Below are 15,411 nucleotides of genomic sequence, written 5' to 3'. Positions count from 1 at the left end.
TTTTCAATTTTCCATGCACTATGAGAATTTGTGATGATTTAAAATATTTTTAGTTAGATATTATCTTTTTATCAGTGTAGCAGATTACAGATTCAAAAAAGTTTCCTTTTTGGTGGTAAAAGACTTTATTTCCTGTGATTTTTTTTTTTATTGTATTCTAAATTTTCTGTCATTTGCACTTTTACCCCATCACCACTGAAATGCTAATTGGTGCCCCTGTCTTTACATGTTTATTTATCCTAGTACCTAGGCCTTTCAAATTCTGTGGCAAATCATACATAATGACCTTCCCTTCAATGTTTTACAACAACGGACCTACTGACATTTTAGACTGCATTTTTTTGTTTTTGTTTTTGTTTTCCTGTGGGGGACTTTCTTGTGCATTGTAGAATATTTACTAGCCTCTCTGGTTTGTACCCACTAGATACCAATAGTAACCGCTTGTCCAATGTGAAAAATAAAAATGCCTCCAGGCATTGCGAATTGTCCTCTGAAAGGGAAAATGCCCCAAGCTGAGAACCACTACTTATAAAAAGATTTCATGCTTAGGGTTAACTTATTCTTGAAAACTGAGATTTACCTAGATTTTCTTTTCATTCCCCCTAACGTTTATCTTGGACTGGCATTGCTTGTCACAAAAATTTGTAAGCTTGCTACAAAAATTTGTAATGGAACTGATTAAAATAGGGAGTTCACTGGGATTTGATGGCTTTTTCTTTTCTTAATTATTTTGAAGTGTGGACGGTCTGTCTTTTCAGTTTGTGTGGAGATGGTACTTGCTATGTAGTTTTATTTACTCTGCTGAAAATTCTGCAATATTTGGAGAAAATATTAGACTTGTTGCATTTCTTCTGAATAAATATAAAAATAAAATTGTATATACACTATCAGTGGAAAAAGCCTTATGCCCTGAAAAACTGATTATAGTTGATGAGTGACTAATGACAACTTTATTAGAGTAGTACAATAATAAAAACATAAATTCATTATAGTGTATTGTGGCAGACTAATCTCATGACTATAAAATTTCTCAAAATGAGATGATTTCTATTGCAAGGTTTCTGGGTTTTCTCATCTCTGAAAAAGGCTTGACCATTTAACATAGTATGATTCCTAGCAAGTTTCCTATTATCTTCCTTTATAGGTAAGATATTCATCCTTTTTTGATAGAACAGTTTCACTACTTTATAAATTAATTACTTAAGATTTACAAAGACTTAAGAGTTTTTTCACTTCTCTTCTAAACCCAATCAGCCATCAAGTGTTTATCGACTAACTACATATATGTATAGTTAGAAAACAGGGTTAGAAAAGATCTTTAAATAATGTGTAGTCCAGGAGTTAAGACAAAAGCTATAGATTAAAAACAAGCCTAAAGCACATTACAATGAATAGTATAAGAATAATTTAAATGCGTAAACAAGGCATCATGTTTCTTAAAAGAAAATGGATAATCAAAAGCAAAAAGCAAAAAAGAAAAGTATATTAGAGAATCTGAATATAGATGTCATGAAATAAAAGTTACAAGTAAAATATGAGAACTATCTTAAAAGTGGTAATAATGTTAATACTTTTGTATTCTATTGATAGAATTATGTATATGCTATCCATACCAGACACAGTAACAAGAATTTAATTATCATAAATACCCTTATGAATACTACTATAAATATTTCCACTTATAGATAAGCAGATTATGTGCATTTCTCAGGTTCACACAAGTAGTAATTGATGCAGTGAAATGTTTAATTCATGGTATCTAACATCAAAACCCATATTTTGTAGAGCCATTCTAATTCATTTGTATCTTTGGTTTGCAAAGTAGTATCACCTTCAATAAAAAATTTGAAGGCTTGTGTGATATTTATCTTCTAATTAGAATAATGCTCTTCCAGGGAATACTCTTGTTATTTACTGTTTGGAGAATAAATAAGACATAATACCTTGTCCATCATAAACTATTTTTTATTAGAGCAGATATCATTCCTTAAAACCATGGGTTATAGATCTTAGGAAAATACAATTAAAGAAATATTATGGAATTTCTAAAACAGTTTCTGTATTTTTGAATCCATATTTCAGAATGTGGCTACTCACATCCCTACAGAATTATTTTATTTTTCAATTCAATACTAGCAGATATTTGGATCATTAACATTTTGTTTTATTCAATGATTATGAAGAAATAAGAATTAAAGTAATTTTAATAATAAAAATTGCATTATCAGAGTTAATATGGCTATCTCAAATTTCTACACACAAAAAGAATAAATGTTATATTTACTTTTATTAAAAGAGCCATTATTTATTAGATTTTAATGAAAAATTCACTTTTTAACACATGATATCAATAAGAATTACATATATTTTGTATGTAAAAAAAATATAGTAATGGTCTTTATTCCAATTATTCCTTATAACATTGCACTGAGTTGTACTGTTCAATTTTTATTTATTTAAGTAATATTTCCTGTCACTTCACTGGGTTTGTATTTCTATTATTCTACTAGAAAGAAACATCGCTTTACTAATGTACAATATCTAGCTGAATACAAAATGTATCTGCATGTTACATGCAATAAACAAGGTACCATACCTATTGAATGTACAATGTGTATTTCTCTGTTATCTGGTTGATGCCAAGCTCACTCAAGTTTACAAGTAGTAAAGTATGGATTGAGATTGATGTTGAGTGTGTGTCTGTGTATCTGTACATATTTAGCAAGTTGGTTTTACCATCCTAAATAGTCACCACTATACTCTATCAGCTGTGATTTGGCTCACACTAAGGAATCAACTGACATTTTACATTTCAATTCATAGACTATAGAAAGTGCAGTAAGCCATAATATGAAATAAATCTCATAAATGTAACCTGTGAATTAAGATTTTATGTCATACATATGAAAATAAAGTTTATTTATACAGAAAATAGGCATCACAGCCTTGTTTTCAAGTGTGACACCAAGATTTCCTAATGTTAACTTTAATATAACATTTTCAGTGGATCTCATACTGCCAAACACATATATTAAATAGTCAATAAAATTATAATTTGCTCCACTGCTTTTGTAGATAAAATATCATGACTTACTAAAAGGGTTTAGAGATCAGTAGGAGCTTATATTGTGAAATATAAAATAAGGTGAATAACTAGATAAAATCCTTTCACAAGAGTGTACAAATTAATTTGAGAAGCGTAGATTTTGAGACTGTTTGTTTTATTATTTAAAAATGACAGTGTGAAAATTGTCATTGTGAAGAATGAAATGCTGTATTTAATTATTGCAGTCCTTTCCAAAGCAGGGATAGAAGGCATGATGGAAATTGGAAACGGTGACAGATGAAGCTAAATAACTTGACACAGACACATAAGACTGCGACTTCTGGCTAAACAGGTTGAGATGTAACACTTAGACACAATCTATTATTGTGTAAAATTGGACATGCTGCCAAGATATTACACTCCAGTTTCTTCAATTATGTTACTATATTAGGCTCCCAAGCTTATTTCAGCATCTTAGTGTTTGATTTTTAAGATATGTTATCATTATATAATTCAATCTTTCAAAATCCCTGTTTTCTATAAATTAACATTGTATTCATATGTGGAACCACGTTCTTAAAAATGAGCCATATGAAAATATAGTACAATATATTAAAATGTAAAAATATTATTTAATGTGTTAATTAGACATCATATTAATAAACAGATATAAAATGTGTTTGTATATAATTTATGTATTAATATCTAAAATATATTTACTTGTTAAAGTTGCATATTTAATATGTATGATATGTACACATGTGGCACAAAAAATGTTTTGTATTGAGTATTAATTCATATTAAAATTTTAATATTTAGAAATATTAATAATGTCTAAAATTATATTTTAGATAAAAAATTATGTTTGAGACCTTTATGATAGGTCAATCCTTTATACAAAATATTTATATATTTAAATTAAGGTAAATGTTACCATAGTAAGCCAAATAATATTCCCTCCACCTCGACATATCCATATCCTAATTTCCAGAACCTGTGATTATATTACCTTAGATAGTAAATGGAACCTTGTAGATATGCTTAAATGAAGAATCTTGCAGTGAGGGAGATTATTTAGGTGATACAAATATAATTACAAAGGTACTTATCAGTGCACGCAAAATCAGACAAAGAGAATCAGACAAAGAGATGTGAGCCTGATGAGAGGAGGAGAATGAGAGTGAGAGTGAGAGAGGAGAAGAAGAGATTTGGAGATGTTGTGTTGTTTACTTTGAAGATGATGGAAGGGATCATGAACCAAGGAAAGCAGGTGGCCTCTAGATGCTGTAAAAGGCAAGAAAATGGATTCTAACCTAGAGCCTCTAGAGGAAATACAGCCCTGCCAACACTTTGATTTTAGGCCTTCTGAACTTAGAACTGTAACATAATTTGTATTTTACACCACCAAATTTGCAGTAATTTGTTACAACACCTATAGGTAAATACAATTATATGTCTAAAGTCAGTTTTTTGAAAAGTCAAATGGAGTTGTGTAACTTGTCCAAGGTATCACAATTAATAGGTGATGAAAACAGAATTAGAACCTGTCTACTGTTCCCTTAAGCTTCCATGGATTCATAATTTTTAAGAAGTATTAACTCTTGTTTTTCTAAAACCTAGATCTTGGAACATACTAAAAAGAAAAAAAAAATGTTCAATAGCAATGATCTTTTTTAAAGGGCATTGCTATTTGTTTTTAATGCTATTGTAAATAAAATAATTTCCTTTGTTTTATTTTCAAATTGTTCATTCTTAGTGTATAGTAACAGAAATACTTTCTATATTTTGATTTTATAATCTGAAACTTACTGAATTTGTTAGTTCTAATAGTGTTTTTTTTGTTTTTTTTTTTGTTTGTTTTTTTTATGTGTGTAGGCTGCTTATGGTTTTCCATATACAGGATCATGCTAAATGTGAATAGATATAGTTTTGCTCCTTATAAAAAAGAACAAATTGGCTGGGCATGGTGACTCACACCTGTAATTTCATCACTTTAGGAGGCTGAGGCAGCAGATCACATGAGGTCGGGAGTTTGAGACCAACCTGACCGATATAGTGAAACCCCATCTGTACTAAAAATACAAAAACTAGCCAGATGTGGTGCCACATGCCTGTAATCCCAGCTACTCGGGAGGCTGAGGCAGGAGAATTGCCTGAATGCATGAGGTTGACTTTGTCATAAAAAGCAAAACAAAACAAAATAAAAAAAAAACTATATTTCATTAATTGCAACTTCTTACATGACACACTATGACTATTAAGCATCTTGTATGAGTTATGCATTGTGCTAGGTGTACCTAACCTAATAAAGACCATATGCCTCCCCTGAAGAGTTTTCTCTTCTTGGATAATATTACATAGAAAGGTTTTTATGCAACAAAAAATAATAAACACAATTCTATAATTTTACTTTTGAAGAAGCCTTAATTTTCCCAAATAAAAAGCCGTGCTAAATATATACACATGTTGAGCTGGTTTATCACTTTAAGGTTTGCTTAAGTTATTGAAGCAAAACTAATTGTGTTTCTTCTATGTAAATAAGAAACTAAAATATTTATATGCATTTTCAATGTGTAATACAAGGCAATATTCTTTGAAAAAATATAATTTATTGTAATTACACTTCCAACATATCTAGAAACATAAGAAGATTTGCTAACAAATTATATGTAAGTCTGTTCATCATTTAGTCTTTAGACCTATTTTTATTTAGTTATTATGTAAATGGAAAGATTAAGGTAGTTGAATTTTATTCCCATGGTTTTTCACATGCTGCTGTGCTTAGAATGTTTACTTAGACATAGAAATGCTACAATCATATTTTTAAGCAACTTTTCAACCAACAGAAGAAGAAAAAGAGGGGCAGTATTTCTTTCATTAAAATGTTTCCATTTTATTCATGACAAATCTGTGTGACAAAAGTAAAAAAATTAATAAATTTTGAAAACCTCATTTATAACAATGCTCCCAATTTATATCAGTGACACAGACAAACATTACTCTTTCTATATCTCACCTGTTTAATATTTTTTTCTGGTAAATTGATAAATACATCAAAAAGATTTACATTAAGATATGAGAAACAGAAATTAATGCCATCAATTGGAAGTTAGCTAAATATGTGAACAAATTATTGATAGTTGATTTTTCAATTATAGAGAAGATTTTCAAGGTAATTCTTAAATCATGTTGGGTCTTCTGTATAAAATAACTTATGTACTTACGTTTAAATGAAACATTGTGAATAATTATAAATAGTAATGACCTTTCATTTTATAACATGTAAATAGGTATGTTCAATATTCTTTGTTATTATGTATTTAGAAACTAGTCACTGAAAATATTATGTAAATTTATCTACTAAGGGAATTTGAGTTTTTCTAAAAGTTTTGGCTTAAATACACAATTTTTATTTTGAAAATATTTTGTTACCCTCTTAACTATCAGTCATGAAGAATGAAGAGATCAACAGGATTGAAAAATCACTTTCAATGTAATTTTTAATCTTACAAATTATAGGACTTATTACTTTAAGTGGTAATGAGAATTTAATCCTATAAAAATTATTTAAGGTCCCAAACCAGGTCATTCTGAAAACATATATATTTTGTTTCTGACAAAAATAGTTTGTGAAGGTGAATAAGATTATTTTCTTTTTTCTGCTATGATACACAGCATTCTACACACACATAGGCGGAAAGTTGCCTACAGACTAAAATTCAGCCTTTGGTCATATTTCCACTGGACCCTACAATGCTTTAAATATGAGATATTTTGTATTAAAATATTCAAGCCTCTGTTTTTTTTTAATTAATAAACTGTATTTTTTAAAGTAGTTTCAGTTTTATAGCAAAATTTAACAAAAGTACAGAGTTCTCATACACCCCCTGTCTGTATATACACACAATCTTCCCCACTATCCATATGCTGTACCACACTGGTATGTATATTACAATCAATTAACCTACATTGAAATATCTATAGTGGCAGGAGGCAGACAAATTCTTAGGCAGGAAGGGAGGGAGCGGCACTAAAACCCAAGCTTCAAGCCAAAGACAGCCTGAAGACTGAAAAGTAGGCTGCCAGTTCTGGGTAGAATTCACCACCCACAGTGAAAACGTCCTTGATGCTTTTTAGCCAATCAAATGGTGCTTTTTCCAGGCCTGCCCATGGACCAATCAGCATGCACTTCCTCCTGCCCATAGACCAATCAGAATGCACGTCCTCCTGCCCATAGACAAATCAGAATCCACTTCCTCCATTCCAAGCCCATAAAACCCTGGACTCAGCCACAAGTTCGGGGCTCCCTGCCTGTTGTAGGAGTTAGACACTTGGGGGATCCTCTTCACTGAGAGCTGTTCTATCAGGAAAACTCTTCCATGTCTTGCTCATTCTCCATTTGTCCACATAACTGCATTCTTCCTGGAGACAGGACAAGAACTTGGGATCCACCAAAAGGAGGACATGAAAAGGGCTGTAACACGTTCTTGGCCAGCTTGCTGAACTCTGGGTGGTAACATGCTCCTGTTTGCTTGACCAGAATTGAAGTGCAGCCACCCTTTGCAGGGCCCAGGCCACAGGATTTTCCAAGCCAGAGCTTTAACACTATAGCCTTCCTGCTCCAGTGACACGAAGTGGTGGAGGGGAGCCCGGGAGCCACTGGACAGAGCAAAGCATGGGACTGAAGGAGCTGAAACATGTCCCTGCCCATTTGCAGAGCTGTGGGTGGTGAGAATGAGAGAGTTGAAGCACACCTACCAATCCTAGGAACTCTGCAGCTGTTGGCGTCTCCATGTTTTCTGGGACCACGGCATTCCCCTTTTCCTGACCTGATACTGGCACCTGCAGCAGAATCTGCTTGTGGTACGCCTAGTCCAGCTATTGCCTCGCCTGGAGCCAGTCCCTGTGACAGTGTCTGGAGCTGCCCACCCTGCCACAGCAGCTGGCATGCCTGGCTGTGTGCAGTGGCCCTGCACTCACTCGCTCACACATCCCCAATTCCTCTGCACCTCTCTAGCCCTTGGCAGGCATGGGATCCAGGCTGGTAGCGCAAGCAGAGCACAACCTGCCGGTCCCAGTAGGTCGAAAGAGCCCATTGTGCATGAGGGAAACTCAGGCAGGGGCACTGACAACGGCAGAGGTTTCCAGCTGTCAAAGCAACACCTGAAGGATCCTGTGGCATCATCATAACCCAAAGTCCATAGTTTACATCACAGTTCACTCTTGGCATTATTTATGCTATGGGTTTTGACAAATATTTAGTAATGTGTATCCACAATCTACAGAAAAGTTTCACCTCCCCAGAAATCCTCTTTGCTCTTCCTATTCATCTCTTCCTCTCCCTTAATTCCTGGGAACTGCTTATCTTTTTACTCTCTTCATAGTTTTGCCTTTTCTAGAATGATATGGTTGAAATCATCCAGTACAAAGTCTTTTCAGATTGACTTTTTTCTTTTAGTAGTTTGCATTTAAGATATTATTTTATGTCTTTTTATAGTTTGGTAGTTCATTTTTTTTTTCAGCACTGAATAGTATTCTATTGTCTGGATGTACCATAGTTTATCAACTTATCTACTAAAGAATATCTTGGTTGCTTGGTTGCTTTCAGATTTTGTCAATTATGATTAAAGCTGCTATCAATATTTACGTACAGTTTTTGTGTGGATATGTTTTCAATTCATTTGGGTAAATATTATAGAATGTGATAGCTACATCATATGGTATTAATATGTTTTATTTTTATAAGAAATACCAAACTCACTTCCAAAGTGGTTATACTATTCGGTATTTCCACCAGAAATAAATGAGACTTCCATCTCGTTCACATCCTTGCCATCATTTGGTGTTTTCAGTGTTTTGGATTTTGCCTCTTTCAACAGAAGTGTAGTGTTATCTAAGTTTTAGTTAGATTTTAATGCTTAATTATCGAATGACACGTGATTTTTAACATTTTTTTCATTTTCATACTTGCCATTTATGTATTTTCATTGGTGAAATATGTGTACAGATCTTTTGCCCAGTTTTTAAAATCAGTTTTTCTTAATTTTGAGTTACTGCGTATATTTTGGATATGGTACCTTTATCAATATATGTTTGCAATTATATTATCCTAGTTTTTGTGACATATAGTCATATACAGAGCAACAGTTTTAAATTGTAATGAAGTCCAGGTTATCAATTTTTTTTCATGGATGATGCTCATTATGTTGTATCTAAAAAGTCATCACCATATCCCAGGTTATCAAGGTTTTCTCCTATGTAATCTTCTAAGAGTTTTAGTTTTGGCTCTTACATTTGTGTCTATAATCTATTTTGAGTTAATTGTTGTAAAGATTGTGTGATCTGTGTAGATTATTTGTTTGCATGTAATGTCTAAGATCCATTGTTTTATCATTGGTTGAAAAGACTATCTCTGCTTCATTGCATTGCTTTTGTTTTTTGTCAAAGATCAATTAGTTGACTATAAGTATGTGGGTCTCCTTCTGAACTCTTTATTCTAATGTATTAATCTATTTGTCTATTTCATCATTGTCACATGTCTTGATTATTGTAACTTTATAGTTTGTCTTTAAGTTAGAGAGAGTCAGTCCTCTAATATTTTTCTTTTCCTTCAGTATTGACTTGTTAGTCTGGGTATTTTATCTTCACATATAATCTGGAATTGGTTGGTTGATATGCACAAAATAACCTGCTGGAATTTTGATGAAAATTATATTAAATCTATATATTGAGATAGGAAAACTGACATCTTGGTAATGTTTTGCTTTCCTACCCATGAACATAGAGTATTTCTCCACGTATTTACTTTTTCCTTGTTATCTTTCATCAGCGTTTTATATTTGTCCTCATATAATTTTGAACATATTTGCTTTATACCTAAGTATTTCATTTTTGAGGTGCTAATTTAAATGGTAATGTCTTTTTAAATTTAAATTTCATTTTTAATTACTGATATACAGAAAAGCAGCTGGCTTTTGTGTATAATCTTATATCCCACAAACTTGCTATAATTACTAACTAGTTCCAGGAGTTTTCATTTACTTGCAAATTTCAAAAAAATACAAAAGTAACCATGTAGTCTGTAAAAAAAATTTTCTTCTTTTCCGGACTGTGTACTATTTATATTTTTGTCTTTTTTTATGTTTTGGTCTTTTGTTATTGCTTTAGCTGGGACTTTCAAGATGATATCGAAAAGTAGTGGTGAGAGGAGACATCCTTACCTTATTCCTTAGTAAAAAAGCATTGGTTGAATTTCTCCTTATTAAATATGATATTAGTTGGTGATTAATCTAGTTGAGAAAGTTTCCCTTTATTCCAAGCTTACTGAGGGTTTTTATTATTAATGGGTTTAAAATTGTGTGAATTAAAAAATATATATCTAATGATATGGTCATATGATTCTTGTTTATGAGCCTATGGATGTGATGGGTTACATTAACTGTTTTTCTGTCGTTGAACCAGCCTTGCATTCTTGGCAAAAATTCTACTTGTTCAGGATATATCATGCTATTTATACCTTGCTTGATTCAATTTGCTAATAGTTTTATTGGAGATTTTTGCATTCATGTTTATGAGAGCTATTGGTGTGTAATTATCTTTCTATGTAATGTTATGATCTGGATTTGGTATTATAGTAATGCTGGTCTCATAGAATTAATTGGGAAGCCTCTCTTTGTATCTTCTGGAAGAGATTATAAATAATTGGTGCAATTATTTTTTTTAATATTTGATAACATTTACCAGTGAACTTATCCTGGTATGGTGCTTTTTGTTTAAGAATAATATTCATTATTGACTCAATTTATTTAATATATATAGAGAGAGATATATAGATATAGACAATCTATGCAGATTGTTTTTCTTGTGTGAGCTTTTGCTTTAATTACTTCAAATAACTCTTATCTGTTAGATCAATTTAGAATAAGAAACCTGAAACTTTTTATCTTTATTTATTTATTCTCCAACATTCTTCTTTTCTGTATGTAGAGCTCAGTTTCTGACCTATGCCATTTTCCATCTCTGTAGAAGAACTTCTTTTTCTTTCTCTTTTTTTTTTTTTTTTGAGATGGAGTTTCAATCTTGTTGCCCAGGTTGGAGTGCAATTGTGTAATCTCATCTCACTGCAACCTCCACCTCCCAGGTTCAAGCGATTCTCATGCCTCAGCCTCCCGAGTAGCTGGGATTACAGGCATGCACCATCACACCCAGCTAATTTTGTATTTTTAGTAGAGACAGAGTTTCTCCATGTTGGTCAGGCTGGTCTGGAACTCCTGACCTCAGGTGATCTGCATGCCTCACCCAAGAACTTCTTTTAACAATTTTTTTGCAAGGCAGGTGTACTGGCCACAAATTTCCTCAATATAGTGTGCCAGAGAAAGTTTTATTATTTTTTAAATTTTGAAGAATAGTTTTGCTAAGTACAGAAATTTTGGTTTGTATTTTTTTTATCTCTCAGTGTAGTGGATATTTCAGTCCCCTATTTTCTTGCTTGCATAGTTTCTGAGGAGAATGAGGTGTTAACCTTACATTGGCCCTTATATAGATAATTGTGGACCTTGTTTCCTCCCTCTGGCTTCTTTCAGGATTCTTTATCTGTGATTTTCTGAAGTTTTAATATGATATGTCTAGATACATGTGTTCTTTTTTTTTTTTTCCTCTCTCTTTTTTGTCACTTACTCTGCTTTTTGGTTAGGTATTCTTTGAGTTTTTGTTTGCTTGTTTGTTTTTTGTTTGTTTGTTTGTTTGTTTTTTGAGACAGAATATAATTCTGTTGCCCAGGCTGGAATGCAGTGGCATGATCCCAGCTCACTGCAACCTCCGCCGCCTGGGTTCCAGTGATCCTCCACCTGAGCCTCCTTAATAGCTGGAATTGCAGGCATGAACCGCCTTGCCTGGCTACTTTTTGTGTTTTTAGTAGAGAGAGGGTTTTACCATGTTGGCCAGGCTGGTCTCAACTCCTAACCTCAAGTGAACAGCCCTCCTCAGTCTCTGAAAGTACTAGGATTACAGGCATATGACATCGTGTCTGGTCTCTTTGAGTCTTCTGTATCTATAGTTTGGTGCTTGATAAATTTGGGGAAATTTGCTGACACTGTTGCTTTAAATATTGCTTTATTCCTCCCTCCACCTTCTGGCATATAATTAGGCATAAATTATATTTTTTGTATTTGTTTCATATTTTTTGTAAATTCTGTTCTGGTTTTTGTTTCTGTATTGTTTTGATTTTGCCATTTTTTTTCTCTTTACTTTTTAGTTTTGGAAGTAGGCAATGTCGTATCTTCAAACTCAGAAATATTTTCCTCTGGGGAGTCTTGTCTACTAATGAGCTCATGCAAGGCATTCTTTAGTTTTGTTACAATGTTTTCTATTACTTTCATTTTTTTCTTAGACTATCCATCTCCCTGCTTACATTGTGCATATATGCTTTCATGCCTTCTACTTTTTCTAATAAAGCCCTTGAATATTTATTTTAAATTTCTTGTCTAATTCCACATTCCTGTCATTGCTGACTCTGGTTCTGGTGTGTATTCGTACTCTTTAAGCTGGTAGTTTTTGCATTTTTAATATATTCTGTAACTTTTTGTTGAAAGGTTGGTTGTCGTGATGTACTGTGTAGATGAAACTAGGGTAAGTAGGCTTTTAGTATTATAATGGTAAGGGTTGGCGGGTGATGCACATTGGATAAGCGGAGTGGGTCACATAAGACTATAAAGAGATGTTTTAGTCTTATGACTATATCACCTTTTGGTAAGCTGTGTCTCTGGATTCTGAACTTTACCTGTGCTTCTTGGTATTTATTTTACCCCTTAGGTGGGATAGGATGACTATAAGGGGATGAAGCTGGGTATTTCCTTCCTCTAAATGTTTAGGCACTGGTAAAACCCCAGCAGGTTAGGCTCTGGTAAAATCTTTTTGTTTGTTTGTTCATTTAGTTTAGTTTTGTTTTTCTCTGACAACAGGCTTGTTAAGAGAAAGGTGTTCTGGCATAGTGCAAAATGCGTTTTCTCACTCCGTTCTGGAAGCTACAGTTAAGTTTTCTCTTATATTCACTGTGAGGACCAGTAGAGTAGTATTAGCAAACTATAGTCTATTTTCATAAATTGTACTGAGACATAATAATGATTATTTGTATATTGTCTGGGCTGTTACATGCTTCAACAGCAGAGCTGGAGAGTTATGACTGAAACTGTATGGCTTACAAAACTGAAATATTTACTATTTTGTCCTTCAAGTAAGAATGTGCTGAACCTCAATCTAGACCTTATATTTTAAATGACTGTTGAATATTTTAAAAATCTTTTGTCTATCTAGAATTATGTGGAAATTTATTTGATCTGCATTTTCAAATTTATTGATAAAAATGTTGTTCATATCTTCTTTATCTCTGTTTATTTTCAGTAGGACCTGTAGTATTATCCATTCAAAATGTGAGTATTCTCTATTGTCTCTCTTATTTTTCTCAACTAGTTTTGTCAGGTATTTACGTAATTTATTAGTGTTTTCAAAGAACCAAATTTGTCTTTCTTATTTCTATTTATTTTCTTTCTCCTATTTCATTCTTTTCTGCTATTAGAATACTTTTTTATTGTCTACTATTTTCTTTGCCTTTGCTTTTTTTCAAAACTTCTAAAAATAGTATTTAAATGAATAATTTGCATCTATTTTTATCTTTAATATATACATTTAAGACTCTCCATATAACTCTGATTATGTATGCACCAACAAATTTTTCTGTATTACAAAATATTTATCAGATTAAATATTTATTTCAATTGTGAGTTATCTTTTGACCCATAAGTTATTTAGAGTTATATTGCTTAATTTCTAAACCTTTAGATATTTTTCCAGTGTCTCATTTTCAGTAAATGCCAGCTATAATTAAATATGCTGTTTCAATCTTCTGTAACCATACTGATATTTTGTCCCATTTTTCAATAAGTTACTAGATGGAGTGTATTTAAATCTCTGACAATAAGTATGATTTTATTTTTGGGGGGTGGTGGGTAGCTTTATATTTTGCTATTTGTTTTTTTGATTTATACTAATTTATATTGTTTTGTTTTGTTTTGTTGACAGATTCCAGCTCTGTTGCCAGGCTGGAGTGCAGTGGCGTGATCTCACTGCAATCACCACCTCCTGGGTTCAAGTGATTCCCCTGCTTCAGCCTCCTGAGTAGCTGGGACTACAGGCACGCACCAGCACATCCAGCTATTTTTTTTGTGTTTTTGTACAGACAGGATTTCACCATGTTGGCCAAGATGGTCTCGCTTTCCTGACCTTATGATCCTCCTGCCTTGGCCTCCCAAAGTGCTGGGATTACAGGCATGAGCCACTGCGCCCGGCCCAGTAACAGTTTTCATATCTTCCTATGTATTAGCCCCCTAATCACTCTAAAATATATCTCTCTATCTCTAATAATGACTACATGATATCAACTATAGTTCCACCAGCTCATGCTTGATAAAAATAGGGGTGACATATCTTTTTTAATTTTTAAAATATATTTATTTTAAAATAAATTACTTTACTTTCAATTTTTAAAATATATTTAAGTTGTGTTTCTTTTAAGCAGCAGACAGTGACATTTTGTTGTATTTTTAAGTTAGACAAAATTTGCTTTATAACTGGAGTTTTATATTATTTTAACCTAATAACATTATTGAAATATGTGGTTTAAATTACTAACTTGAAATTCATTTTCTAGTTGTCTCATCCATTCTTTATTTCTTTTTGCATCACTGTCTTCCATTTTTTTCATTCAATTTACCATATTTTCTTGTTTCATTACTCTTCTACAGTAACTTTTTAGCTATGTATTATTTGACTTAGTAGTTCAACTACAGATTACAACATTTTCCTCTGATTATTTAAAGCAGAGTATAAATTAATACTTAATGTTATATTCTTTTCAGTGTTAAGATCCTAGAAAACTAATTCAATATGCAACCTTAGTGAATTTGTGTTATTTTTTGTCATGTATTTTAATTCTGTATATTTTCCACATGACATTATTATTGTTATTTTATATTGTTAACTTTCATTTATATTTACCTACATGTTTACCAATTTATTTAGATTTTCATTCATTTTTGCATCTTTTTATTTCTATTTGGGCATATAATCTTTCTGCCAAAAGTCTTTGCTTTATGTTTTCTCTGGTGTAGGTGTTTAGGTGACAAATTTGGTCAGATTATTTTGGTACTAAAATGTCTGTATTGTGCCTTCAGTTTTGAATGACACTGTCACTAGATTTTTTATTTTCATTCTCTCTGGTCCTTGCCTTCTCCATTCCTGGATCTCCTGATAATTCTTTACTTTCAAATATTACTTTCTTTGCATTTATTCTGCTTAGATTTTGTTTATTG

Source organism: Macaca nemestrina, chromosome 2 (genome assembly GCF_043159975.1).
Source record: "Macaca nemestrina isolate mMacNem1 chromosome 2, mMacNem.hap1, whole genome shotgun sequence".
In the NCBI taxonomy this organism is placed as follows: Eukaryota; Metazoa; Chordata; class Mammalia; order Primates; family Cercopithecidae; genus Macaca; species Macaca nemestrina.
This window is presented reverse-complemented; position numbering follows the sequence as displayed.